Below are 26,302 nucleotides of genomic sequence, written 5' to 3' on the forward strand. Positions count from 1 at the left end.
AAAGACAAAAGTTTTGTGCACCCAGCTGCAGAAGCTAGACCCTGGGCCCGAGGATCGCGTTTAGTGGAGTTCATCCATCCCTGGGAAGGCAGGCGCTCCACGTTTACCTGCCGGTGCCTCAGCCCAGGGGAGACGCAGACCCAGCAGGAAAGGAAAGAGAAGCTGATGTGTTAGGGAAAGGCGGAATCGAGCAAGTGCGCCTTCTTCGGCTGAAGTCTGCAGGTAACCGCAGCGGTGTGGGATGACTTAAATGGTCTCAGCCGGCCAAGCTGTGTGGCGAAGATTAGCGCAAGGTGCTCACTCAACTCTGCGCAGCTGGGAAGAGGCTGCTCCAGAGATGCGTTTGACCAGGAGATCTACTCAGCTGCAAACAATTTGTGGTGACTTTTCCGTGATCTTGGATCAGCAGAAAAACCGATTTTCAAGTCCTGAAAAAAATGATCTTAATCCTTTGCGCCTGGGCCACTTTTTAGCCCATGGAATTATCACTTGAGCTAGAGCTACTGTGCTTTGCTCGACAAACGATCGGAGCTGCTGATACTCAGTGAGTCTGGGAAGAAGTCCAGGGTATACCTTGTCGGACTGAGCCATGATATGGAATTCATTCTTACAGCCTGTTACTCCACAGAGGACCACAGACAGCAGAATAAACATGCCAAACACTGCGAGCTTTTAGCAGGCCAGGAATTTTACTCAACCTCTCTTTTGTGTTGGGGGATGTAGCTCAGTGGTAGAGCGCATGCTTCGCATGTATGAGGCCCCGGGTTCGATCCCCGGCATCTCCACTCCTTTTGCCCCCCCCCCCCCCCATTCAAGAATTATTGAGTAAAATCTTTTGGTGTTCTCCCATTTCTTTTCATAATCATTTCCCTTAAAGCGGACCATTTCTTAGGCTCCATGTATATTTCTCTCGAAAGGAGTGAAGAAGGAGTGAGCAACTGCTTTTAGTTTCTGAACCTTGATGTTTCAATGCAAAATTCTTTTCTTGACAAAAATTGGATGTGCAGTGAATAACATAGTAATACTGCTAGTTGATAAATTGTGGAACTATTATACTCGGAAAATTTACCAAAAACTATACTAATTGGAAAATCATGTTGGCAAGCCGGACATGGCTCTTCCCTTCCAACATGCATGCAACATTTCTGTTCACGCCTTCACTTGTATTTGTTGACTTCGTATTGAATTTGATTTTCTCATAGTTTTCCAGAATATCGATTCTTAAACATTTACCTTAGGTTAGAAGGGTAGACAAAAAGGAGAAAGAACAAGGACTCTCAACGCAACAGGTGGTAGTGAGCAGGGCTGTCCTAGAGGATGGGTGTACACAGTGGTGGCAGTTGGAAATCCTGAGTGGAAGGGTATGAGGTAGGGTTGAGTCTTGTCTGAGTCCAGTAAGCTCTTAACCAAAAAGTGGTGGGATGTTGTAACATCTGCTTTCACTCTCACTCCATCAATTTACATAAAGAAGCAGATGTTTTATTATGCATTATAAACTATTTTCTTTTTGTCTCTCTTTCATATAGCAATCAAGACGTCTTATTGATTTGGAATTGAGTTAGCTAGGAGACTTATTTCAAGATATTGAAAACATGTTACAAAACATTGGTTGTGAAAAGTTTAAGGAAAGAGAGAAGAACACACACAGAGGGTATGAACTCACAGCCAAAATGAATTTATTAAGGGAAGAGGTTTGCAGCGGTAGCTAACTGGCTGTACACCCAGCTGAGAACCCAGCGCTCCAGCAGGCTGGAATTTCAACAGCTCTAGTGGACTAGGGTTCTGGAGGGGAGCACAGTGGGCCAAGCTGACCTGATTTATACAAGCTTTTTGAGGGCCTTCTTCTCTGGGGTGGGTTGAGGGAGAATGCAGAGTTTGGGTTCAGCTGATCTGAAAAAGAAAGCAGGGATCAGGGAGTTCCTGAGGGATCGAGTCTGCCTTCAAGACAAGGAGCTAAAATGGCTCTGAGGTTTTTGTCCTTGCTCCATTTGAGAGTGTGTTGGTTGCTAAGGTTAAGAACCAGGGCCAAATGACATCATGATTCATCCCATGGGACATGTTGTTCCCTAAACAAAACCTGTTTTGTAAACTGAGGAAGAACGACAGGTGACTATCCGGTGGTGGTTGCCCTGCCCCATTACGTGCAGCATAAAAATCTTGACTTTGTGACACAGGACCTGGCTTCAGATGCATCATTTTCGAGCTTCAGCCACATTAGCCTTTATTATAATTGTTGAAGCTGCAGAAATCATTCTTACCGTAAGGCTTCTCATCATAATGTCGGTGGGCCTTGCTCAATCAGTCAGAGGAGACCTTAAGAAAACCAAAAGGGAAGCTTTTATACTTCCGCTAACAGACTACTTTTTAGACTCAAGACTACAACATGAATTCCTGCTGAACTTTCCAGCCTGAAGAGCCACAACTTTTAGTATTCACAAGCATTTGAGCCATTTTCTTAAAATAAGTAAATTTCTCAAAGAGAAGAAGAGAAAGACGTGAGTGGATGAGTGGGGAGTTGCTGTTTTCTCTGGAGCTTCTCCAGAGCTGCCATGTCTGGTGCCTGACTTAGCAGAAACCGACTGTGAACCCTCCATGTCTAGGTTATAAAGTTGAGCAAAGCCCACCAACATTATGAAAGGTAATTTGCTTTACCCAAAGACTTCCGATTTAAAAGTTAATCACATCTAAAAGTATCGTCTAGTCATCTAAAAATGACTAGACTGATTTTTAACCATGTAACAGGGTATTAGAGCTTAACTTAGTTGACACGTAAAATTAACTGTACCACAGGTGACAATATTTCTTAAGAGAGTAAGCTGAGACGATCAGTGTGGTGATCTTGTTTATCACCTCTAAGAATATTAGCTTTTGGGCCCGGCGGCGTGGCCTAGCGGCTCAAGTCCTCGCCTTGAAAGCACCGGGATCCCATATGGGCGCCGGTTGTTCTAATCCCGGCAGCTCCACTTCCCATCCAGCTCCCTGCTTGTGGCCTGGGAAAGCAGTCGAGGACGGCCCAATGCATTGGGACCCTGCACCCGCATGGGAGACCCGGAAGAGGTTCCAGGTTCCCGGCTTCGGATCGGCGCGCACCGGCCTGTTGTGGCTCACTTGGGGAGTGAATCATCGGACGCAGGATCTTCCTCTCTGTCTCTCCTCCTCTGTGTATATCTGGCTGTAATAAAAATGAATAAATCTTTTTTTTTTAAAAAAAGGAATATTAGCTTTTATTGCCTAATGACTAGAGTTTTGAAAGCCATTGCTCCACATTGCCTTTTAGAAGTTGTGACTGAGTCAGGATTAAGAGTAATTCTGGAGTCTGTCCCTCTGTGTTGACTAGAAGTCTCCACCATCCTTACCAGTTTTCAAATATCAAGTGAGTCATGCTGGAACAAACGATACAGACACAACTATGGCTCCAAAACTATCCTGCTTCCCTACCTAATTGTCTCCAACTTTCATAAGATTTGCTGTTTTGTCTTCCAGGTTTGTACTGGAACATAGAGTAGTCTATGGTTAATTATTTTAATTATTTGAATGTCAGAATTTGAAAAGACTTTTGGAACTCTCACTTCTAAGTTCCTGTTAAATACTAACATATATACAATAACAGACTAAGATAAGTTATTAGTTATACAAGTTATAATATATAGTAAGTTATAAAAATAACTTTTCTGAAAGTATTGGGATAACTACATTCTTTTTTCTTTCTTTTAATCCACTACTGTGTTGAATTAGATAAATTCTTGAGTATTCAGTTAAGGCTTAAATAAATAGTAATTTATATTAATTATATATTCTATAATATATCCTTTATAATTAAACAGTAATTAAAATCCAGGACTAATATTGATTGATTTGATTAAATGTTGGTTGGGACTGTTAACTATACATTTGGTTAGAATTAAGAACCAATTCGATTGGCTCTTTAGTTTTAGATAGTTTTGGTTACTAAAATGAAATGTTATAGTCTGAGTGGCTTACACAGGTCATCTGCTTTACCAAAAAGTGTGGTCAAGTTCTGGTGAGGGGCATTTCCTGGTTTGCGGATGGGGATCTTTCTGCCTCTTCACATGGCAGAGCAGAGGGCTGGCCTTCTTCCTGTTCTTATAAGGACACCATTCCTACCACGTGACTCCGTCCTCATGACCATGACTTCCCAAAGGTGCCACCTTCTCACACTATCACATAGGAATCAGGATTTCTGCACCTGACTAACATGAAGCCCACAATCAACAATTCCATAGTGATATGTTTTTGAATATTTTAATTTGGGCTAAATTTTGTGATTTTTGCCTATAGGTTCATTGGAGAAATGGTGTTGTATCTTTCTTTCTTTTCTTGGTTTCCAGATACAAAGTTATCTCTTTCTTTTCACACAGAACCAGAGTAGGATCAGCAGGTCCATATTCTCTGATTTTCAGACTGTTATCACAGACCAAGTTCTTTGAAAATCAGATAGCAATGCTATAACAGAACACCAGGCTTTTCTCCCAATGTTTCCCTTTTCAGCTTGTCCCTCAAAAAGAGAGATAAGTACTCAGAAAGGCAGGATCAGGGAAATATTTTGTGTGTGTGTTTGTTTTTGTTTTTATATGAACAGTCTCGGCTTCATTTTGTTTTCATCAGTCACCAAATGTCTGTAAGATGCCAAGTAATCAGAAATGCTTAGTGATAGGCTTCTACAAAAGAGAGGTGAAAATTCTAATATGTGTAAACAGAAAGACAAACATAATGAAAGCCAAAAAGGTCTGTTACATTTCTTGAAAATGATTTGGAAAAGCTTCCTGCTGCGGGTTGGGGATGTAGCTCAGTGGTAGAGCGCATGCTTAGCATGCATGAGGTCCTGGGTTCGATCCCCAGCATCTCCACTTTTCCTCTTGGTAATGGCTGAGACCAAAATTATTCTTGCAAAGTGAAAACAAAAAGATGTTAGACCCTCTTTGATAACAACAACAACAAAGAGTGACATTTGTTCATATAAGCCCTAAATCAGATTTATGGATAAATATGACTTTTTATCTAATTGTAGTGATAGGGTTTGAATTGAGTGCTAGGACAGTAGATTGAGCTCCTGTCTCATCACATTCAAAGAACTCAATGAAAGAAGAGGATGAGGTCTTGGCAAGCTGGCTGGAAACTAAGTGCTCTCTTCTCAGCTCTGAGGCAATGACATCATGGGTTAATGCAGATCTTCATCCAGGGCAGTTCTCAGAAATAAGCAGAAACGGGGAAGTAGAAGCATTTCAGTGGCTGCGTTTTGCCAGTGAGTTCCCAGCATTCACAACGGTGTGATCCTTTCCATACAAATTGCTTTTTGAATCTAAATTTGCTTCATCCTTTCTCAGGTTGTTCATCTCAATTCTTTCTCAGAAAAAAAAAAAAATCCATTTCTGTTGATGAAGCTGACACCTTTATCTGTTCCTCTGGAATTCTGACATCTCTTCTATCTTGGTACTTCCATATCAGTTTCCAACTTGCAACATGATGTTTGTCACATGGGCAAGCAAAGGAAGTTTAGAAAACAGTGTTTTGGAGGTGCTGTTTTAGCAGTAAGCTCACTTACTCAAAGCAAAGTGCAGGCTACTGGAGAGCCTAAAATGACCTAGATTCATTCCTACAAGCCAAAAGATGACCAAGAAAAAGATCTACATTAACTAAATTGGTAGCTATTATCAGCTGCTTTAGGCAAAAGAGACAGAGAGACTCTGTGGGTGCTTTAGCTGTGGAACACAATAAAGAAGGCAATTCTGCTGGCCGGAACCCTCCAGGAAAACCTAATGTCTTTTTCTATATGTATTGAAGGCCCTACCTAACAGTAAACAGTTCACTGTATGGCAGGGGGCAGACTGGGCAGGGTTGAGAAACCATAGTCCATTGGCAAGTGCAGAAACCAGGATGGAGGGCAGGTCATGCCAGGTTAGGCTGCCACACCGACTTGCTTGCATGAGCCAGGGATGAGAGCAGGACAAGGCTGCAGCACCTGCCAGCGAGAGTGGGGCCAGTTTGGGCCAGGTCAGGGTGCAGGATCTGAAGGCAAAGGCCAAGACAGGTGAGGGGCTATGCCAAGCTGGATCAGAGCAACCACTGGCACACAAGAGATCTGCGGCTGGAATCAGGCCTGACTGGGGAGCTAAGGGTACATCCTGGCTGGATTGTGGGTCCCACTGGTGAGCACAGGGGCTGTGGTCTGGTCTGGACATGGGTGCGGTCTCCCTTGGCGGGGGGTGGACTGGATCTGGGGTGTGCAAGATTGAGCTAGACTCCAGTACCTGTTGGAGCTAGTGAGAACCAGGGTGGGTGTAGGCTGGGCTACGTCTCTGTCTCTTCTGAGCCATGTGTGAGCTGTGTCTGGGCGTGGACTAGGCTTGGCTGGGCTGTAACATTCAACAGTAAGAACTGGAATGGGTGAGGGCAGGTCAGGAAAGGCCACTGTTACTGATAGGACAGGAGGTTGACTAAGTAGGACTGGCCCATGGTCCTCCTGCCCAGTGTGCCTGAGATCTGGTACTGGGAGAGGTTCTGATGCAGGATGTTGGGCAACTCTTCTGTCAGAACACAGTCCCTGAAGCTGAGTGCAAAAAAACTAGAAAGGGAGCAGGCCAGACCAGGCCAGGGAACGGTACCCACAGGCTTAGCTTTGGTTCAGGTCTGGGGTGAGCCAGGCTGGGTCAATTCATATCACCCGTTGGCAAATCTGAGAGCCAAAATGGTGTGTGGGTCATGCCAGGTTGGGCTGCAATACCATCCAATCCACATTAGGGCTAGGACTGGAGGCCAGCTGGTCTGGACTAGGCTGTAACTCCCCCCTTCCCCCACCAGCATGATCTGGAACTGGGGGTGGGCCAGGCCCTACCAGGCTACAGCACCCACTGGCAAATGCCAAGATGAGGTGGGCTGTGGAAATCTGGACTACAGTGCCCAACCAGCACAGATGAGACCTGGGGGAGAGTGGGTAAACCCAGTGGAGGGGGGGTGCTGTAGGGAGCTCCCTTGCTGGGCCACTATTCCTACTGGTGAACATGAGAGCTGGGGTTGGGGGCAGACCAGGACAGGCATGACTACAGTACCTGTTGGCCTGCATGTAAACTGGATCAGGGAAAAACCAGGCTGGGCAGACTGTACCTACTGGTACATGCATAAGCCAGAGAGGGTGAGGGTAGTTGGGTTTTGCTGCAGCATCAGCTGGCAGATGCTGGCACAGGGGAAAACTCTGTTGAGCTAAACTGCAGTACCACCTGGATAGTGCAAGATCCGGGAGTGGGAGTGGACCCAGTAGGGAAACAGTGGGCACCTCCCTCTTAGGTTGCTACTCCAACTGTTGAGCATGAGAACCAGGACTGGGGCAGGCACAGCTAGACAGAGAGTGGCACCTGCTGGCACATGTGTTGGCTGGATAGTGGGACTGGTTGGGTTGAACTAGGCTTCAGTGCCCATTGACATGTGTCAAGTGAATGGGATGTGGGATAGACAGAACCAATCTGCTGTACATATTGGTAAGCACAGGAACCAGGGCATGGGGTGGGCCTGGTGGGGATTATTGCAGGTCGCTCCGACTAAGCTTCGGCTCCCACTGGTTTGCACGGGGGCTGAGTGTGCGGTGGGCAGGATCAGGCTGGGTTGCAACACCCATTTGTTTCTATAGAAGACAGGGCTGGAAACAATTCACCCAGCAATTGCAACTAACACTGTGTGGAGGCTGATTTTGGTGCCGGACTGTGCCGGACCCTGTATTGGCAAACACACACAAGAATTGGGTCTGGGTTCACCTCAGATGATGCTTCTTTGGGAATACCCCAGTTGAACTGCTGGACTCAGAATTCCAACCATGGCGGAAATTGAATGTTCCAATGTCTGACTGTAGAATGCATGTGTCAGAGCTGGGCCTCCTCAATGTCTTAGATATAGCAGTGGACAGTATATCCAGATGCACATGGAGGATGTGGTAGTACACTGGAGCCTGCAGAGGACACCTAGTACCATAACAGAGGATGAAGACAGAACAAATCAATCAACTACCCCAGCAAAGAGTTGGCACTGAATACCTGGGCAAATGGAGACTGGGCAAACTGGACTATGTAAGCCAGTGGAATCTAAAGAGATTTCATTGAGCTTGGAGGGGCGAGATTGGCAGCAATACAGAACAGCTGAACTATCAAATCCACTTGAGCGGGACCCTCTGAGCATGCTTCTCCCTTTATGTCTTCCCTCCCTCCAGATAGAGGAAGAAAAAAAGAGAATGTCAAAACAATGGTCCTACCTACTTTCCTCTAGTCCTTGTAAGGGAGAATCTGATTCCAGTGTTTCCTTGACTTGTGGTTTCCTTGTAATTTTTGACAACCCTTGACTTGTAGACACATCACCCCCCCAACACCATTTTTTCCCTCAAATTCGCATAGCATTTTCCCTGTGTGTCTGTATTCAAATTTCCCTTTGTTATTGGGACACCAGTCATATCAGATCAAGGACCCAACTAACTCCAGTGTAGCTTTAATTCAATTTCACCTGCAATAATCCTATTTACACTAAGAATACATTATGAAGTGCTAGCGGTTAGGATTTCAACATCAATCTGCAATTCATAGCAGCTGTTAATTAGTATTAAGTTGGATCAACCTGCTTCCAACAAAGAAATAATAACTGAAGCTAACTAGATATCATGGCAGTTGTAACATTCATAACCCTCAGTGGTTTTGTGGTCTTTTTCATGTTGCTAAAGCACTTTTCCAAACTCAGTGAATATGCAGTAAATGGAGTACTTGTGTAGTCTTGCAACTGTTTGTGAATGTGGATTAAACTTATAAGTTTCTCTCCATAGATTAATCTATGTTTTCTAGTAAAGTCATAAGGATAGAAGATGTGTCTCCCCATCTTTCCCTCTCTCTCTCCATAACTCTGGTGTTTGTCTATTTTGACTGTAAGCATCTTGTCTTGTTCTCTGGGTGACCCTGTGAGCTAAACAAAGCCATTGATGGCCCTTAAGAATTTCAGGCAGGAAGCTGACACCTGGAGAGTCTCCCATGTGATGTTCAGAATTGTAGTACTACCTGAGGAAGTCCACTTGCATTCAGTTAGCCATGCACCTCTTTAACTTAGCACATAAACCTGTTTCCTCTGGACTCCTGGATTAGGAACCCTCTCTTCCCGAGGTGCCCAAGAAACACTTTGATCCATAAACTCATAGCGAATTGCACTCTGCAATCCTGGATTTGCCCATTGCTTCCTCCCATCTCACTACTTAATTTTGTGTAGTTTCCTCCCGACCCTCACCCCCAACCTCAGAAATCCCCACTCTAAATGAGATCGAACATGACAATGCCCCAACATGTGACCCAAGAGAGAAGAAACACTTTGGAATTCGAATGTCTTACCTGGCCTAGAGTATTCACAGTCTTTGCTTACATCAGCAGAGCATTTAAAAACCCTCTGTCGTTTTTGTAACGAGTCAGTGCGAGAGATCAGTGTAGAGGGAAGAGCACTTGCTTATTGGGTGAGTTCAGGTGCTTCTTTCAGCACCTGCCTTAGTTCTAGGAAACTGGGATGCTAGCTAAAGAGCGGATTCTTCTTCAAGGGAATTTTCTATCCTAAATTTGTTGAATTTCTGCAATTGAGAATCTGTAGGAAGTACATTGGAGAACATCCTCTTGAACAACCAAAATGAGAAAGACAGGCTGGCGAAGAGGAACCTGCTTGTCCAGTAATGCCTCCCAAGATGTGAGTTTTGTTTGCTCTTTGTGGAGTTTTCTGAGAACCACAGGAACAGAGATCCTTTTCCCCAGACAGGGAACGGTTCCTGAAACTGGAATCATAAAACCGTTAGCTTCTTGCTGTTTACCAGATCATCCAACAGAAAGGAGCTCACAGCTGTTTGTAGAACCTGAACGTATGGGGGAATTTCGGTTTCTTTTATAAATACTTACGCTATCTTATAACAGCCCCAAATGTCACTAATGGTATGAAGGCTCAAACCGAATTGTGTCTCTGGGGGGGGGGGGGGGGTGGGAATACCTTTTATTTCATCTTTAGCCAAGCCAACCGCTTGCTTCCCCGGAGCATCTGCCCCTTTCTGGTTCCAAGGTCCTCTCTGCCCCCGGGTCGCGCTGATGTGGTTCTAAAATGTGAGTGTGGGTAGGTGTAGTTTTGGTATTTCATAGAGTCCAGTTTTCCAGAGTTCCTTTCAAGAGTTAGTCTTTAATATGATGTGCTTGAAAAGTACACGCATAATAGCCATTATTAGCAACATTGACCTTCAACTTAAAAGAGGTGGATTTGGACAGAAAGGAAGAATTCGTTTTTATGGTTGGCTCTGTGGCTTAGTTGGCTAAAGCGCCTGTCTCGTAAACAGGAGATCCTGGGTTCGAATCCCAGCAGGGCCTAGGTCTTCCTCAGTCAATGCTAGTTTTCACTGCTTGCAATCTGACTACTTTTCTTTATGTAACCTCAGGTTCCGTGATTATCAGCCATACAGCTTTGCAGTTAACTATGCTTAACTCCAGGCAATGATGGCATATCTTACACATTTCCAAAAGCAAACATTCTGTGTATTATTTCAGAACACACCATTTCTTTCCCATGTTCATTGACAAAGGAAAGAACTAAGTAGCAGCTAATAAAAATTGTCATCTTTTTCTATGTTCACAAACATTCCTCATCACTCCTGTCCCTTAGTTGAGCACTGCTCTTTGTCTATAGTTTCACAGCTCTGGGAAGCTAACTGATTAGAAATCAGTCTTACTAATACCACTTCACCAGTGGTGTACTTTCTATTCAAAAATTACCTTCCAATATGCTATCTTCTGAAGTACAAGGAATAAGAAAGTTTTTGTGTTAGCCTGGGAATACAGAAACACTTGGACAAAGATCAAAGATTTGAGGGGAGAGCAGTGGTGCAAGCACCCTCCTGCCTTACCGTTCCACTTCCTGCCTCTTCCAAAAAAAGAAAAATCATAAGAAAAAGAGAGAGGTAGTGGTCATCAGGACATGAGTGAGCTTGGCAGTGAAAGTGAGCTAAACATTTCTGCAACTTATTTTTATCTCAAACAAAGGTGTGGCAGAAAGACGTCTAATTTGATTTGGAATTTGAACTTTTCTTTTTTAGAAATATTGAAAGCATTTTGGGGGATTCAGGAATTGAAAAATGTTGAGGTGAACCTGCAACAAGAACTGGAGATGCCGGGGATCGAACCCGGGACCTCATACATGCAAAGCATGCGCTCTACCACTGAGCTACATCCCCACCACAGTACAACAGTGCAGGTGCAGACAGGCTTCTCTTTATACATCTGTCTCTTTTTTTCCCCTAAAATAACTTCTTTAATAGTTTATGGGACGAGAATGATATGAATTTTACAGGCATTAAATATGAGAAAAATACACATATCAGTGTTCACATGACTACATTATATGTAATGTAATGAAACTGACTTAGCTCAGTGCTGAAACTTGATCACATGTGAGAAGACACAAAGGAGTCATCCTGAAAATATCATGTACTGCGATCCCAGTTTTATGACAATCTAGAACGAGCAAATCTGTGGGGATAGTGAAAAACATGATGGTAGGCAGAAGTTAGGAGAAGGGTGGGGCTGATGAATGGTTAAACGCAGAGCATGGATGAAGATGCTCCGTATGGTACTCTAATGGTAAATACACATCAGGTACACTTCTACAGACCCATGGAATATACAACTGGGAGTGAAGCATATTGTAAACTGAGGGCTGTGGATGATCGTGATGTGTCCCTGAAGACTGCACCTCTCTGTGGGGGAATGCTGATACCTGATGAGGCTGTAATGCATCAGGGTAGAGGGTATTCAAAATTGTCTTGTTCCTCCCTCTTAGTTTTACTGTGAACCAAAATTTACTCCAAGAAGGTAAAATCTTAAAGAAAATCAAACATGGAAAGCTAAGGGCACCAAGATGTAGTCCGTTATCAGTATTTACAACAGAAGCCCGATACGTGAAGCAAAAGGCCCCAGAAGTGCTTACTTGTCCTGAATGGATTTTCCTGATGCTTGAGTTCCTGGTCGAGAGAGAATTTCTGTGGGGTTTTGACCTTTGGCATCCACTGGATCCAGTTCCATTTGCTGCATCGGTCCCTGTCACAACCCCTTTGCAGGAGTGAATAAAGAGGGTGATCAAGGGCAGGTGCAGTTCTTTTAAAAAAGAAAAAAAGAACAGAAGTTTTAGGTCTCCACACAGAAGGTCACCTGCTGGGTGAGCACAGGTCTCAAGTCTCAAAACCTCAACTGTCTTGACAGGCTGATTTTCCTAAGAGTACAATCCATCTGACTTGAGGACAGAATACAAGCGGATATGCAGACAGTGGGACACATCTTTCCCAACAGCGCTGCTCTTGTGGTGAGCCCAGGGCATCAGACAAGGCTCCACGGCCCCAATGTGCCCAGTATCCAGTCCAGCCGCCCCATGGGCTTACAGGGACTTGAAAGAAGACGACAACACCCTGCTACTGGAGGGTGCTGGCCCTTTACACCCTGATTTTGCGACCATTTAAGTTAAACAAGCTATCCTGTTTCCAGCTTTTTAAAAAAGAAAAGAAAAAGAAAACTGAACCAACAAAAACCCAAAAAATAAAAAATATAGTTCATGTTCCAAAACAAATAAAACAGGTGAAGAAAAAGCAAAACGGTGATTAAAAACAAACAAATAGACAAAAAACCAGAAACACATTGTTCACCTCACACAGGCTACACGGGCTCTGCTGTGAGACCCCGGAAGCCTGTTGGTCCGCGGCCAGTACCTGGGGCCTGCACGCTTCAGTCGGGGCATGCGCAGCTCTTCCGCACCCCTCGGATCTGCACAGAAACTCCTTGAGGCCGTGAGGCGGAGTCGCTTGGTGCTGAGTATTGGGGAAGCGAGCTCGGGGCTTGAAACACGCGGCAAGACCTGGAGATCCCAAAGCACTCCGCAGTTTCCGTATCAGGTGGATGCACCTGGCTGCACCTGCTCCTGCCACAGGTGTCAGCCCAGGAGAGTAGCCCTGGGTTTATGCTGCCCACAGCTCTGCATGCTGGCCCGAGGAGGCTCTCAGCAAGACGCTCTTAGAGAAAAAAAAATTGCTGTATGGCCTGTTTTCGCATTCTTTTTTTCTTTTGTGAGTTCATTCATTCATGTTCTCTCAGCTCCAAGCATTTTTTCCTTAGCTCTTACCTTTATCCCCTGTGTTGTTTTTCTGCAGCATGCTACGGCCAAAAATGTTAAGAAAAAAGGACAGGACCATTTGGCTGCGTGGGCAATTTTGGGGGCAATTGCAAGTGCTCCAGAGGCATTGCCAGCACTCAGACTAGCAGAAGGGGCCTGTGCAGGGAGATACATCCAGTGAGGCCCAAGAGTCTGCAAAAAGGCAGAGAAGAGGAATGGAAGGTGAGAAGTAGGCTCCCGGCCGCACTGGCCAGAGCAGCAACTGGGGTAGGGGGACAGGCTGGACATGCCAGTAGCCGCACATGCTGTGAGCTACACCAGGACCCCAGCAGATCACTCGAGGTGAAAGCCGTCGCAGACTGCAACCTTGGCCTGTAAGTCACTGTCAGAAGGCTGAAATGAAACCCCAGGAAGCAGGCTCAAGGGCCATGTTTCTATTGCTGATGGATAGATGAGCACATGGTGACAGCTGGGCCTGTGACCAGCTTTGGAGCACACTCAGCAAACTCCACCAATGAGCACAGGGACCGTCTGCCCAAGGGAGGAGTACTTCTGGAGCCCTGTGGAGGGACACGGCTAGCCCTGGCTGGGCCTGTGTATTATCATCATCATACAAATGGTGCCAGCCCCATACCCACGTAACACTATCAGTGTCGTTGGAAGGCCAGTGAACTGGAGCTCATGTTTCAGCAGGTTTTCATCAAGTAGAATCTTTGTAAAATCAGCTGGTGTGTTAGCCCAGTTTCCACCTTAGACTTGCTAGTCACTAAGGCTACCATTGGAAACCTGAAGAAATTGCTGCTGGGGGTCTAACTTGGGTTTTCACACTCTTCTGACAATCAAAATATAACTCCAAAATGTTGCTCTAGCCTAACTCTTGGCCTTTATTTACTCAGCCACCTTGATTTTCAAGACTCCAGTAAGCACTTGTTTCTGACCAACAACGTTCTGTCTAACCCTGTAGTTACACACACTGTCTTCACCAGAGCACTTGCCATACTGTATCACAGTGACCTGTTTGCATATTTTTGAATATTTTCCCTTTCTTCACTTCTTTGCAAGGTTTTTTGTGATGCGGAATAACATACACCTATAATTCTTGTCTCTGCTCTTTGAATGGCTGTCATGTACCAGGCACCACACCAAAAGCTTAGGATAGAGCGATGAGAAGACCCAGTTACAGGCCCTGCTCTATACTGCAGAAGTACATGAACTTAAACAGTACAGATCTACATTTATAAATCATGAGAAATTATATCAACAAAAATAAAAGCAACTTTGATATGATATTTCTCAGTAACTGAAACCCAGTGAGCATGAGAACCAAGCCAGGGGGCAGTCTAGTCCAGGTAGGGCTATAGTACCTGCTGGCACACGTGTGAGTCAGGTCTGTGCACAGGCTGGGTTGTACCAATCCACAACATCCACTGGCAGGTGTAAGAGTCAAGATGGGGCGCAGGTCAGGTTGGCCAGGAAGCAACAGCCACCAGTTCACATCAGGGCCAGGAATGGGGGTTGGCTGGGCTGGGCTAGGCTGCAGTACACCCAGCATGAGCTGGGACTGTGGGTAGACCAGGCAGAGCCAGGCTCTGGCACCCAGCAGTGAATGCTGAGGTGAGATGGGTCATGCCGGACTGGGCTGCAGCATCCACCAGCACACGTAAGACCCCAGGCTGGGAATGATCCTGGGGGAGGGGGAGCTGTGGAGGCTCCTCTGTGGGTCACCGCTCCCAGTGGGGAGTATGAGAACTAGAACTGGGGGTAGACAGGGATGCAACAGACTCTGGGCAAGGCTGCAACAACCAATGGCCTGCATGAGAGCTGAGTTTGGGGAAGGGCTGGGCTAGGCTAGACTACTGCATCCACTGGTGCAATAAAAGGCCAGGGTACCAACAGGACAGGCTTTGGCACAGCATCTGTTAACAAGTGCCAGGGCAGGGGGCAAGTAGTGTCAGATTAGATTACAGTACTCCCTGGAAAGTACAAGATCCAGGATGGGGACTGGGATTAGTAGGGAAATCTCCTCTGTTGAGCTGCAGCTACAGCTGGTGTGCATGAGAGCCAGGGCTGGAGGTGGGCCAGACTGTGCAAGGCGACAGCAGCCATTGGCATACATGTGAACTGATTCGTAGGGTAGGGTAGGGTGGGCTGAGCTAAGTTACAACACACAGTGGATGTATTTGAGAGCCTGATTGGGATGCAGCATGGACCAGGCTAGTCTGCTGCATGTACTGGCAGGCATAGGAATGAGGGCTAGGGGTATGCCTGATGGAATTTATTGAATGTCACCCCTACTAGGTTGCAGTTCCTGCTGGTGTGCTCAAGGGCAAGCTCTGTAGCACACTGACTTGACTTGCCACAACACTCAATAATTTGCATGGGATGTGGGGTTGGGGGCAGAACTGATCATGTGACTATAATCACCAGTGCGTGCATAGGCTGATGCAGGTGATGAACCGGACCTTGTACTGGCTGGTACATGCAAGAATCAGGTCTGGGGTCACCTCAGGAGAGATTTCTTGGAGACTCAAAACTCCAGCCACAGGGGAATCATAGAATTTGTCATGCAACCATGGAATGCATGTATTGGCATTGGATCTGCTCAACTGTTGATGCCTATGCAGTGGGCAGCATACCCAGGTACATAAGGGGGACATGATGGCCAGCTCACTTGGGCCTACTGAGGATATCGAATGTCATGTAAGAAGATGAAGAGCTTGGACAACTTTCTTAGTTAAGCTGTGGCTGCAAGTATCTGGGTGAGTGGATGCGCTAGGGTGGACTCTGTCAGCCAATAGACCTTGGAAGAATTTTCTCAACCTGGAGCAATGAAACCCACAACATCTCAGAACTATCAAAACCACTCACACAATTCTCTTAGAACATCCTTGTCCACATCACGGTTTCTAAGATGACATCAAATGGACATCCCCAGCTTTAGGTAGTGATGTAGTTTGGCAGCTGGGAACAGCTCCTCGCCCTCCTGCCTTCCTCTTACAGGAGAAAAGGGAAGAAAAGGAAAATTGGAAGCATTTGCCCCACCTATCTTCCCGCATACCTCAACCTTACCCACCCTATTTGATGGTCCAAATAGGCCTTCATTCTTGTCAACTATGTAAACAATATCAAAAATAAAATTAAATTTAAAAAGTGTTTGTGTAATTAACATAATTATGTTTCTATGAATACAAATTGAAATAGCTGGTAGGGTTGTGCATCTGTATACAAAAATAAAAAGGAAAATGATATTACTGTGGATGGGGTGTAGCTCAGTGGTAGAGCATGTGCTTTGCGTACATGGGGTCCCAGGTTCAATTCCTGGCATCTCTATCTATTGCTGCCTTTGAGTCCTTGCTGGCTATGTTGTTCATTAAACACATGTTTTATAGATATATTTATGTTAAAATACTTTGACTTTTACATATCAGTTGGATGAATTTAATTGCATATTTGTAATACTTAAATGCTAACTTCCTTAAGTTAACAAAAATTACATATCTCTATAAAATATGTAATTACTCTAAATATCTTTAAATTTTATCATACATTATTGAGATCAGCTTTACATTGTTTTGACTAAAGGAGAATGGATGATTTGTGATCAGAGAGCAAATTCTCTGGAGTACAGGTAAAAATAATTTTGCCTTTGGGTCATTATTTCTGAAGCTTTAGACTGTGAACTTCAGGTTAGGACAGATTTGAGCCACTTAATGGTTACATTTTGTTGCTGTTATTATTGGGATGTTTTCAACCATATGTTATCCCTTTTGATTGTCACTTATGCAACCTGTCATAAGTCAATTTTCAACTACTTGTTGAATGAGGCCTGGTATGATTTCACTGACTCTAAAGTCACTGGAGTGGCCTGAAGGGTAATTTTTCTTCTCATCAAGACCAGAATTATTGACATAATCTAGAACAAAGAGTTATGAATATCACTTCTTTTTAAAAAGACTGGTGAGAAAACTGAACTAATTACCAGGATATAATAAGGAATAGATTTTATAATTTACATACATGAGGTTCCCAATCCTATTGTTAGTGTCTCTATTTCTTCCCAACAAGGGACAAAAATGTAGCAAAACTTCTACTTGCGCATTGTGTTGATCCACTTATGGCTTATTTCAGTTGATGGGGTGGAGAAAGAGAGAGAGAGAGAGAGAATGCAAGAGAGATTACACCCTCTGATGCACTCTCCCAAAGAAATGGCTGCAAGAGTCTGGACTGGTTGACTGAAGCCAGGAGCCAGGAGCTACATTCAAGGCTTTCATGTGGCTGGCAGGAACTCAAGCACAGGAGCCATCAACTGCAGCCTCAAGGAGCAGTAACAGGCATTTGGATCCAAGGTGGAGGGGGGATTCTATCCCAAGCACTGCTCTGTGGGATGTGTATGTCCCCAGCAGCACCACAGTGCTGGCTCCACTTTCATCCCTCTTGTTCAATCACTATGTGTCTTTACCTTCACCTTTGCTTCTCACCTGCAGCTACACCTGTTCTGTAACAAGTCATACAACGACGGCCTTTGGTCGCAGCAATCAGAAGAGTCAGTAACACCTCTGGGGGAGATGTGGCTCAGTGGTGGAGTGAAGGAATCCACTTTAAGAATCCAGGAATTAAGAGATGGATGATGACTACTCTCTCTCTGTAAAAATATATTTGCTTTGATTGGGAAGGCAGATGTGTAGAGGGAAGAGAGAAACATCTTCCACCTGCTGGTTCACTTCAAGGAGTTAGTTTTTTTGTTTTGTTTTAGTTTTTGTTTTTTTTAACACAAACATTTCATTGGTGGTCCTGGATACATTATTTTTCATTTTGTCAGGACACAGAAGATATGTGGTGGCCTCATTTTAATGATGTGAAATTTATCTTGGGTATTAGGTGATTCAGTCAGCCCCATGCATTCTAGTCTCCCATGCAGTTTCCCGGAATGGTTGTAGCAGCCCTTGATGATTGTGACCTGGATACATGATAGCAGCACCAGTTGCAAAGTTTTGACTCAAATTTTATCATCATTCCTGTATTTATTAAATACAGAGAAAACATTTCCTTCATCTACTAAGTGAAGGACCTTTGAAAGACTCACATAAATGCATAAATTAAAAAACTATGCATAATTTAAAGCATGGTGCTACACTAAAATAAGCCATAGAAAATATTATATTTTATGAAGTATACTCATATGTTGTTTATCAAAAAGTACATTTCATCATTTTATGCAGGAAAGGTTGATTCTCTTCCTTCATTTGTCAGCTTTCAAAATAATGAATCCAAAAAAAAAAAACCTCCAAATCTTGTTTATATGAAGGTTGTTTTGTGTGTATGTTGTTTTTATGTTGATTTTATAACCATATTCTTTACAATATTATTCATTTGTAGTCGTTTTTCCATTTTAGGGATGGTCTCTAGAAAGGTAACTGTACCAAACTTTGCCCCTCTATATCTAATGTTTAATCCTCTAGTTACTTTTAATTTTTCTTAATTTGCCTAATTTGCTTTTATGTGCTTAAGAGAGAATGATGAAGAGAGGGTGGTAGGTTTGACGGGGAGGGAGGGACCAGCTGCTAGTTCAGTCTCTTAATTCCCCCCAAACAGTGGGGCCTGAAACAGGCTGACGCCTGGAAGTCAGTCTAGATGTGCCAAGATGATGGACTGGTCCCATCCTCCAGCGCACACGTGGTCAGGCACCTCACTCCAATCCGGAGCACAGCCAGGACTCAGGCCCAGAACTTCAGATAAAGATGAGAGTGCCGGAGCAGGCTTAACCAGCGTACCAAACACCTGCCTTGTGCTACTTTTTGTGATGAAAATCTTTGGCTAATATCTCCATTACAATATTAAATGGTATTGAAGATAATCAATATCCTTGTTTTGTTACAAAAAAATTCAAATCCATTTAACCAAAGAATATCTTAAGGAAGCTTAAATATGTGGTAGAGGCTATAAGCCCAAGTAAAAACATACGTTTTGCAGCTATTGTTCAAATTGAAGTAATAATTTCTAGAAACTAATGTTAAGAAAGAATTACCAGGTTTTTCCCCTTCTCATATTGTTTATTTAATTAACATGTCAGACTAGAATCTAGAAAAATCAGCTTTGGTTTTTGGACTGTTTCATACGCATGCTGTTATGTGTTTTGAAGAGAGCAGGCAGTTGTTTAGTCAAATGTATTTCTGAAGTGTGCTCTACATGCCACTTACTCTTATGAAGTTTTTTTTGAGAAGAGACATTTAGATGTCAGTTTCTCACACTTCCACTAAGTGACTTTCCCAAGATGGCACAGCAGCTCCGGATGCATACGACTGGATAATCTGATCAGTACCCTCCCGTGTTGGCACCACATGCAACGACCCTTTCTGTACCAACAGCTTCTGCAGCAATAACACAGACTGCGGCTTCAATACCTAGTGCTTCAAAAAAAAAAAAAAAAAAAGTGGGAAAACTCAAGGAAGCACGAAAATATTTTTGTGTCGTATTTCCAGTGCGATTTTAGCTCCAACTCTTCAGAATTCAAAAGTATGAACAAGTGAGCAAAACCCGAAGTACGTACTGAAAGGCTGGGTGTTTTTTAAAGAACCCTTAAAGAGGCCTTGTAAAGTGATTTACTCATAGAAAGTGGACTTGTCGCCCCAAAACTGATTGGAGGAGCTGGGGATTGAACCCAGGACCTCGTGCATGCTAAGCACGCGCTCTACCACTGAGCTACACCCCCGACACAAGTGAGTTGTTTCCTTGCCTCCTAAAAAACAGAATAAATTGTCGGCGCAACCTTCCCGTTTTGAAACGGAGCCTGAGCTGGGTACTGCGCAGCAGCGTCAGAAGAAATATTGCAGTGAGTCACCCTGGGAAGGAGGCTGGCAGGAGGCCATGGGTTGCCTTTCGCTCGTGGCAGCTGCATTTTTTAATCGTTCTAACTGCGAAACCATTTGTTTCTGTGTGTGGTTGTGAAAGTTGTCAAGATTAATCCAGAAAAAGGAGAACGAAACGTATTACAGAAAGAAATGCAGGCAGGGAGAAAATTATGGTCTCAAAACTTGTGTCAGACGAGGTGGCCGAGTGGTTAAGGCGATGGACTGCTAATCCATTGTGCTCTGCACGCGTGGGTTCGAATCCCACCCTCGTCGGCATGAGAACTTTTGACTTCTTAACTGATTTGAACACTGCTTATTCTCCACGGAATCCAAAAAATCTGTACACTGTCGCTTGACTTTAGTGCTCAAGATCTTTCCCGAATATCACGTGGCGAACTCTTAATTCAACCGTACGGCAGGATCCTTTGAATTTTCCCTCCAGATGGCATTCTGCTTGAGAGATGCTGTCTGAGCAGCCTCCAGGTTGGCTTTATTTTGTTTTTGAGAAAGTAATTGAAGCGTGAACTGTAAAACAACATTGCCTTATAAGTTTAACTTCATGCGACATGCCCGATTAGATCTAAAGATTATTTGTTAAGCCAGACGACGAAGCTAACAATGTTAATGTTTAGTTTCTACTTGTGACATCTGGGAAAAAACATGAGAAATATTTTTAAGTTGTATTAAAGTTGCTGAATAGGCACTATTTTTACATGTACTATATGTTATGCACCTATTTCTATCCTCAATCATATTTCACATAGATAAATATTGTTATTAAATCCTCCTAGAATTGTATTTAGATAATATATTACAGATAATTCTTATTTCTGTAAATAGATAACATGAATTATATATTATGCCAATTGTTTTTTGTGTGTGTGATTTTCTCCTAAGCAATAATACATTGCTTAGATTTTGCGTGTGAGATCATGTCATATTTTTTCTTCGCTTAGTTCAGTTAACGTAATATCTTCTAGGTTTCCTGTTTTTGAAGCTGAGTAATATTTCACTGTGCATTTATACTATTTTTTTCATCCATTCACCCCTCCCCCCCCAGTCAACACTTGAATTGATTTTTATAAGTTCGTTAGAGTAAATAACGCTGGTATGAGTCTGGGGTTGGGCTGGGCGGCAGCGGATGGCGGCCAAGGTTCTTCTGTTTCACTCTGATAATCCGAGTGGGGAAAATCGCGGAAGGCCGGCGTCCCCAGCCGCTCCTCGCCCGCGCTCCGTGGTTGCCCCCGGGCCGGTCCGAGATGAGGACCCGGCGGGGAGGAAGTGGGGCAGGTCCGGGAGCCGCGCGCTCGGGGGCCGCGGGTGGGTGGAGAGAACTCGGAGAGGAGAATCGGGCGGATTTGAGCCGGTGAATGTCCCCCTCCACGCTGCCGCCGAGCCTTTCTGTTCCGACAGGTTCTCCAAGTGTTTTCTTTCCTGTTGTCTTGTGAGTTCCGTGCGCTTTGAAAGCTCCTGGGTAAATATGTTAGGTTCTTTAGGTTTGGATGGGAGGGGAAAATCCCCTGAGCAGAGGAACAAGTTTTTCCACGTTTCTGTGCCAATCCCATCCAGAAACTGCAAAAATCATCCTTTGTGAGGTCCCACCGAGATTTGAACTCGGATTGCTGGATTCAAAGTCCAGAGTGCTAACCATTACACCATGGGACCAATTACAGTAGAAAAGAATATGTATTCATGACTGATTAAATATTTCCTCCGTAATGCACTTCGTAATTGCTCTAATGGAGAAGCATTAGGTCAGACTTCAGCTTGACCGAGCCGAAAAGGAAAGCCAGTGCTTTGACGCAAAACAGGCAATGGGCAAAACCGCACTCAGCTGACTGTCTTGCCTTCGTAGGTCGGGAGCATAAATCAGATTGCAGAGGACAGAGTGGGCAGATCCAGACTTCATGAGGTCTGAAGTTTGCATAATTTAGGATGGCCTCTTTAAGTAAAAGAGTAGGAATTATTAATGAGTAATTAGATGCCTAGTTTGGAGTAAAACAGCTGTCTTTAGCTCTGTCAAAATAGCACGATTGTGCAAATTTTATAAAAATGTGTGTCATGCAGAACGACCCCCCAAGGTCTTGGAGAAGCTCCAGCAAGAGAAGCATGTTGGTCCAGTTAGTGAGACTCATGAGAAATAGCACTTGGGTACAGTTTGGCAATATTTGTCAAAATAATCTGTACCACAGCAACTTGGCTTTTAAACAGCCATCTTATGCCGCTGTACAGCAGCAAGGGGTTTGGTGCATGGAGCCGATAATCACACACACGGGCCACTGACGATCAATAGCCAAAGTTTATTACCAGCAAATGACTTGTAAAGACTAAGGTAAACGCAGGCATGATGAAGAAGGGGTTGAAACAGGATGTAAGTGCTTGCGTTCAGTGTGTGTGTGTGTGGGGGGGTGTTCAATCTGAAGATGATGTGTTCTAGCAGGTTACTAATGATTAAACAGCATGTTAGAGGAAGTGCCTCTCTCCAATCTGTTATCAAAGCTAGAGGATCAGGGAGTTCCTGCACCCATCCTTTTCTAGTCCAACTTCTTCAAGACCTTTGCCCTGAGCTTTCAGAGCTTTATCCCAGGTTTACAGCTGGTTGTTGGTTTGCACCAGCCAGGTCCCCCATTCTCCTACAATCTTACTGAAATAGAAAAATAAAAAATGTGATGACATTCTTAGTTCATTGTCATACTTCTCAGTATTGGAAACTTGGAAAGGTGACAGCGTATTTGAAAAAAAAAATGTTATACATGTGCTAAAAAGAACACGATGAATATATATGCCCACGGGTTGGCACAGCAATTCCAGGGAGGACTTAGTTTAAAACAAAAGCCCAGCAGTTTGATGGATTTTGATGTATAAAGCAGGACATAATTTTTGTGAGCACATTGATGTGTTTTCTGTTGTCAGTGACATAAGCCCACAAGATGAGTATTTGCGAAGAAAGAAGGCTTGTATTAGCTCACAGTTCCAGAGATGCATGTGGCAATGACCTTCCCGTTGTCAGAATCCAGAGGGGACACAAAGTGCCACTTGGCAAAACACAGGGAGTCTGTCTGAGCGTGCATCTGTCTCTCCTGTGTTTCTCACAATGCCTGGGGCCCAAGCCCTAGTGACCTTATTGTCAACCTAGAATCGTTTTGCTCAAGCCCGGTCTTCAAACCCCTCATTCAGATTCAATTTTTATCTTTTTAATATCTTAGAATAGGGATTACATTTCAAATTGAGAAGCCTTTAAGGACACACAAACTATATCCAAAGCACAAGAGTAACTTGCAAGTTATGATTTCCGACGTTCATTTTAAGATAGGTTGGAGGAATATACGCCATACTCTTAGCACGAATGATTCTGAAAAATTGAATTGAGGATAAAGGTACTTTTTACATTACTCTGTGTTCATCTTTGTGATACTTGGCTTTTTTTATGCAAGTGTAGTTGCATGTCATTTTAATAATGCAAAATGTGATTCCCCAAACTTTAAATCTTGCTCCTTCAGTGAAGGTCTAGAATGCATGTAGTCTTTCTAAAGAAACAGTTCTCTCCATGGCCATGACTATATGTGCAGACTACGGAAGAGGTAGAACCTCTGACTGCAGAAAATCAGCAGCTGGCGATGGGAAAATACAAGAGAAGTGTCCCGTACAAATCGCGGCCAGGAGCATCCGGGAGGAGGTTCGGTCCATCTCAGGGCTTGGAGGAACTGAGGATTTGGGCACATAGACAAAACTTTCATAAACACTTTAACTGGGGTTGGGAGATTATTCACCAACTCCACGGACAACGCTTTTACTTGGAGATTTCTGGAAGAAATATTCTGACCGTTCAAAGTCTCTGGAATCAGCAATGCCAAAATACGAGTCATCGATACAGGAACCAAAGAAGAGAGGGTGGGGATGGGGGCGGGGGCCATTGAGCCTTACGCTGATACATCCTGGGCATTTGTTGCATAGTCCTTGGGAAGGCTGTGTGGCCCACGGGTGAAGAGGAACCCAAGGCTGCCTCTTGCAGGAACGCTGAGCTCCCAAGCCCCGGGCCCAACCCTCGGCCGCAGTCTGCCTCCGCGGCTTGGAAGGGCGCACCCCTGCGTAGCAGATGCGCAAGCCTGAGTGAACCCCTCCTGTCAGCGCGCGGTCCGAGGAGCCCCGGCAGGTGGGGATTTTTTGGAAGTCCCACACGAGCTGATTTTGAAGATCATTTTATCAGTTTCCCTTCAATTCTTTAGTCTGGGCTGGCAGAGGCACAGCGGCTGCCCTGGACTCCTTTGAGGGAATTTCATTCTCCATGAACGATGGTTTTCCTCTTCTGTTACTGAAAAGGTTAGAGCTAGAGCTTACAGTCAGTACTTATTCAAAACTCATTTACAACAATTGGGAAAGAAGAAAATGGCCTGAAATGAAGATGAAAAGGAGGGGCAGGACAGGGAACTTTCTTTGCATCGGTGAGCACCGCCAAGTGGGCGGTGATTCTGGCAGAGCATCCTCTACGGCAGCACTGCTCACACCGGATGACAAGGCGACTAACAGCTCTTCATGTCGCTTCTACAACGTTTGCCCCGATGACAAGGCGACTAACAGCTCTTCATCTGTCGCTTCTAGAACGTTTGCCCCAAGAAGGACCAGTACTGGTTACCACGACCACTGAGATGGCTGCACCACCCGGCATCCTAGAGCGGACCGGAAGTGAGCGCAGCTGTCTGGCCGGGCTTGCAGGCGCCGGCCCCGCGGCGGGCTGTGTGCTCCGAGCGGCTGCAAACTGACGCGCTCGTCCGCATTCCGGAGGGTCTGCGGTCCCTAAAGGTGGAAACTGCAGCTGAGAGAAGTTGGGCGCGCGGCGACCCTCAGGCCTCCTGGTCAGCCGCTCGTGCTGCGGGAGGACACCTCCTGCCTCTCCGCCTGAGTCCACGTAGCTAGGAGCTCCGGTCTTGGGGCGACCCTCCTCGTCTTTGCGTTTCTTGCCTGAGATCTTACACCCAGACTTTATTTAGGGCCAAAGTGACCCTGATAACCTACGTTATCTTGTGTGTGATCCTATCACCTCTGTATTTGTGTCCCAGCCCCTTCTGGGCTTCACTTTGAATGAAATGGACTGTCCCGTGTTGCCACGCGAACACGTGTTTTTGAAACTGTCTGTATTTGTGCTCCGTTAACACTGTCTTCTTATATTAGAAAATTTTCCGATCAAAGACGAAAAGAGAGCTCAAGTAAAAATCACCGTAGCCCCAACTGCAGAGAGCCTGACCTGAGCTAAGCCCGGGATGGAGGCGACCTCAAACCCGCGGCCCCCAGCCTTGGCTGACCAAACTTCAGAGGAACCAGGGATGATTGTCAAAGTAAAGATTGAAGAAGATCATATTTGGGTTCAGGAGTCTTGTCCACAGAGAAAGATGTCTTACACAAGGGAACTTTCTTGTCAGTACTTTCCCGTCAGCACCAGGAGACCCCTGGGCCCAGGGAGGCACTGAGTCAACTACCAGAACTTTGCCTACGCTGGCTGAGCCCAATAATAAATACTAAGGAGCAGATTCTGGAACTGTTTGTGCTGGAGCAGTCCCTCAGCATCCTGCTGGAGGAGCTACAAGCATGGGTGTGGGAGCACCGTCCCAGAGGGAGGAGCAGGTGGTGATGGTGCTGGAAGACTTGGAGAGGCAGTTGGATGATCCTAGACAGCAGCTGAGGAATCGGAGTGCCGTGTTCTGGCGGAGAATTTAAGTGTTTGAGTCCAGAATGGAGAAAGTGGGCTGGTTGCACTGACGGCTAAATCTCTGGCTTTGGACATTATCTGATCACTGGTGTAGATGCATAGATTCATGCCTAGGAGACTAACAGCCTTTAGATGATAGCCAATACAAGTGAGAGAATTTGGAAGCCTTGAACTATTGCTTACAAGTAGGAGGTAGATAGATAGATAATAGAGAAATGGCTTTTGTGACATTAAAGAATTAGGTAAAATTGTAAACAATTAATATTGTATAACTGTTTTTTTATGTAAGATTTATTTATTTTTATTGGAAAGGCAGATATACAGAGAGGAAGATCTTCCATCCAATGATTCACTCCCCAACCTGCTGCAACGGCTGGAGCTGAGCCAATCCAAAGCCAGGAGCCTCTTCCGGGTCTCCCACGCAGGTGCAGGATCCCAAAGCTTTGGACCGTCCTCCACTGCTTTCCCAGGCCACAGGCAGGGAGCTGGATGGGAAGTGGGCCACCAGGATTAGAACTGGTGTTCATATGGGATCCCGGCGTGTTCAAGGCGAGGACCTTAACCACTACGCTATTGCGACGGGCCCAACTAT

The 26,302-nt window shown here is 44.8% G+C and overlaps 7 non-coding genes across 7 annotated transcripts; 4 read left to right on the forward strand and 3 right to left on the reverse strand.

Moving 5' to 3' along the window:
- The first annotated feature begins 713 nt into the window (after window positions 1-713).
- TRNAA-CGC (transfer RNA alanine (anticodon CGC)) lies at window positions 714-785 on the forward strand. The gene has a single exon. It is a non-coding gene; the product is annotated as a tRNA-Ala (tRNA).
- A 4,011-nt stretch (window positions 786-4,796) lies between these two features.
- Window positions 4,797-4,868, forward strand: TRNAA-AGC (transfer RNA alanine (anticodon AGC)). The gene has a single exon. It is a non-coding gene; the product is annotated as a tRNA-Ala (tRNA).
- Window positions 4,869-10,299: 5,431 nt separating this feature from the next.
- On the forward strand, window positions 10,300-10,373 carry TRNAT-CGU (transfer RNA threonine (anticodon CGU)). The gene has a single exon. It is a non-coding gene; the product is annotated as a tRNA-Thr (tRNA).
- A 788-nt stretch (window positions 10,374-11,161) lies between these two features.
- On the reverse strand, window positions 11,162-11,233 carry TRNAA-UGC (transfer RNA alanine (anticodon UGC)). Its single transcript has one exon. It is a non-coding gene; the product is annotated as a tRNA-Ala (tRNA).
- Window positions 11,234-19,795: 8,562 nt separating this feature from the next.
- TRNAA-AGC (transfer RNA alanine (anticodon AGC)) lies at window positions 19,796-19,867 on the reverse strand. The gene has a single exon. It is a non-coding gene; the product is annotated as a tRNA-Ala (tRNA).
- A 330-nt stretch (window positions 19,868-20,197) lies between these two features.
- On the forward strand, window positions 20,198-20,279 carry TRNAS-GCU (transfer RNA serine (anticodon GCU)). Its single transcript has one exon. It is a non-coding gene; the product is annotated as a tRNA-Ser (tRNA).
- A 1,320-nt stretch (window positions 20,280-21,599) lies between these two features.
- On the reverse strand, window positions 21,600-21,671 carry TRNAQ-UUG (transfer RNA glutamine (anticodon UUG)). Its single transcript has one exon. It is a non-coding gene; the product is annotated as a tRNA-Gln (tRNA).
- Between the last annotated feature and the right edge of the window lie 4,631 nt (window positions 21,672-26,302).

This window comes from Ochotona princeps, chromosome 1 (genome assembly GCF_030435755.1).
Source record: "Ochotona princeps isolate mOchPri1 chromosome 1, mOchPri1.hap1, whole genome shotgun sequence".
NCBI classification, from domain to species: domain Eukaryota; kingdom Metazoa; phylum Chordata; class Mammalia; order Lagomorpha; family Ochotonidae; genus Ochotona; species Ochotona princeps.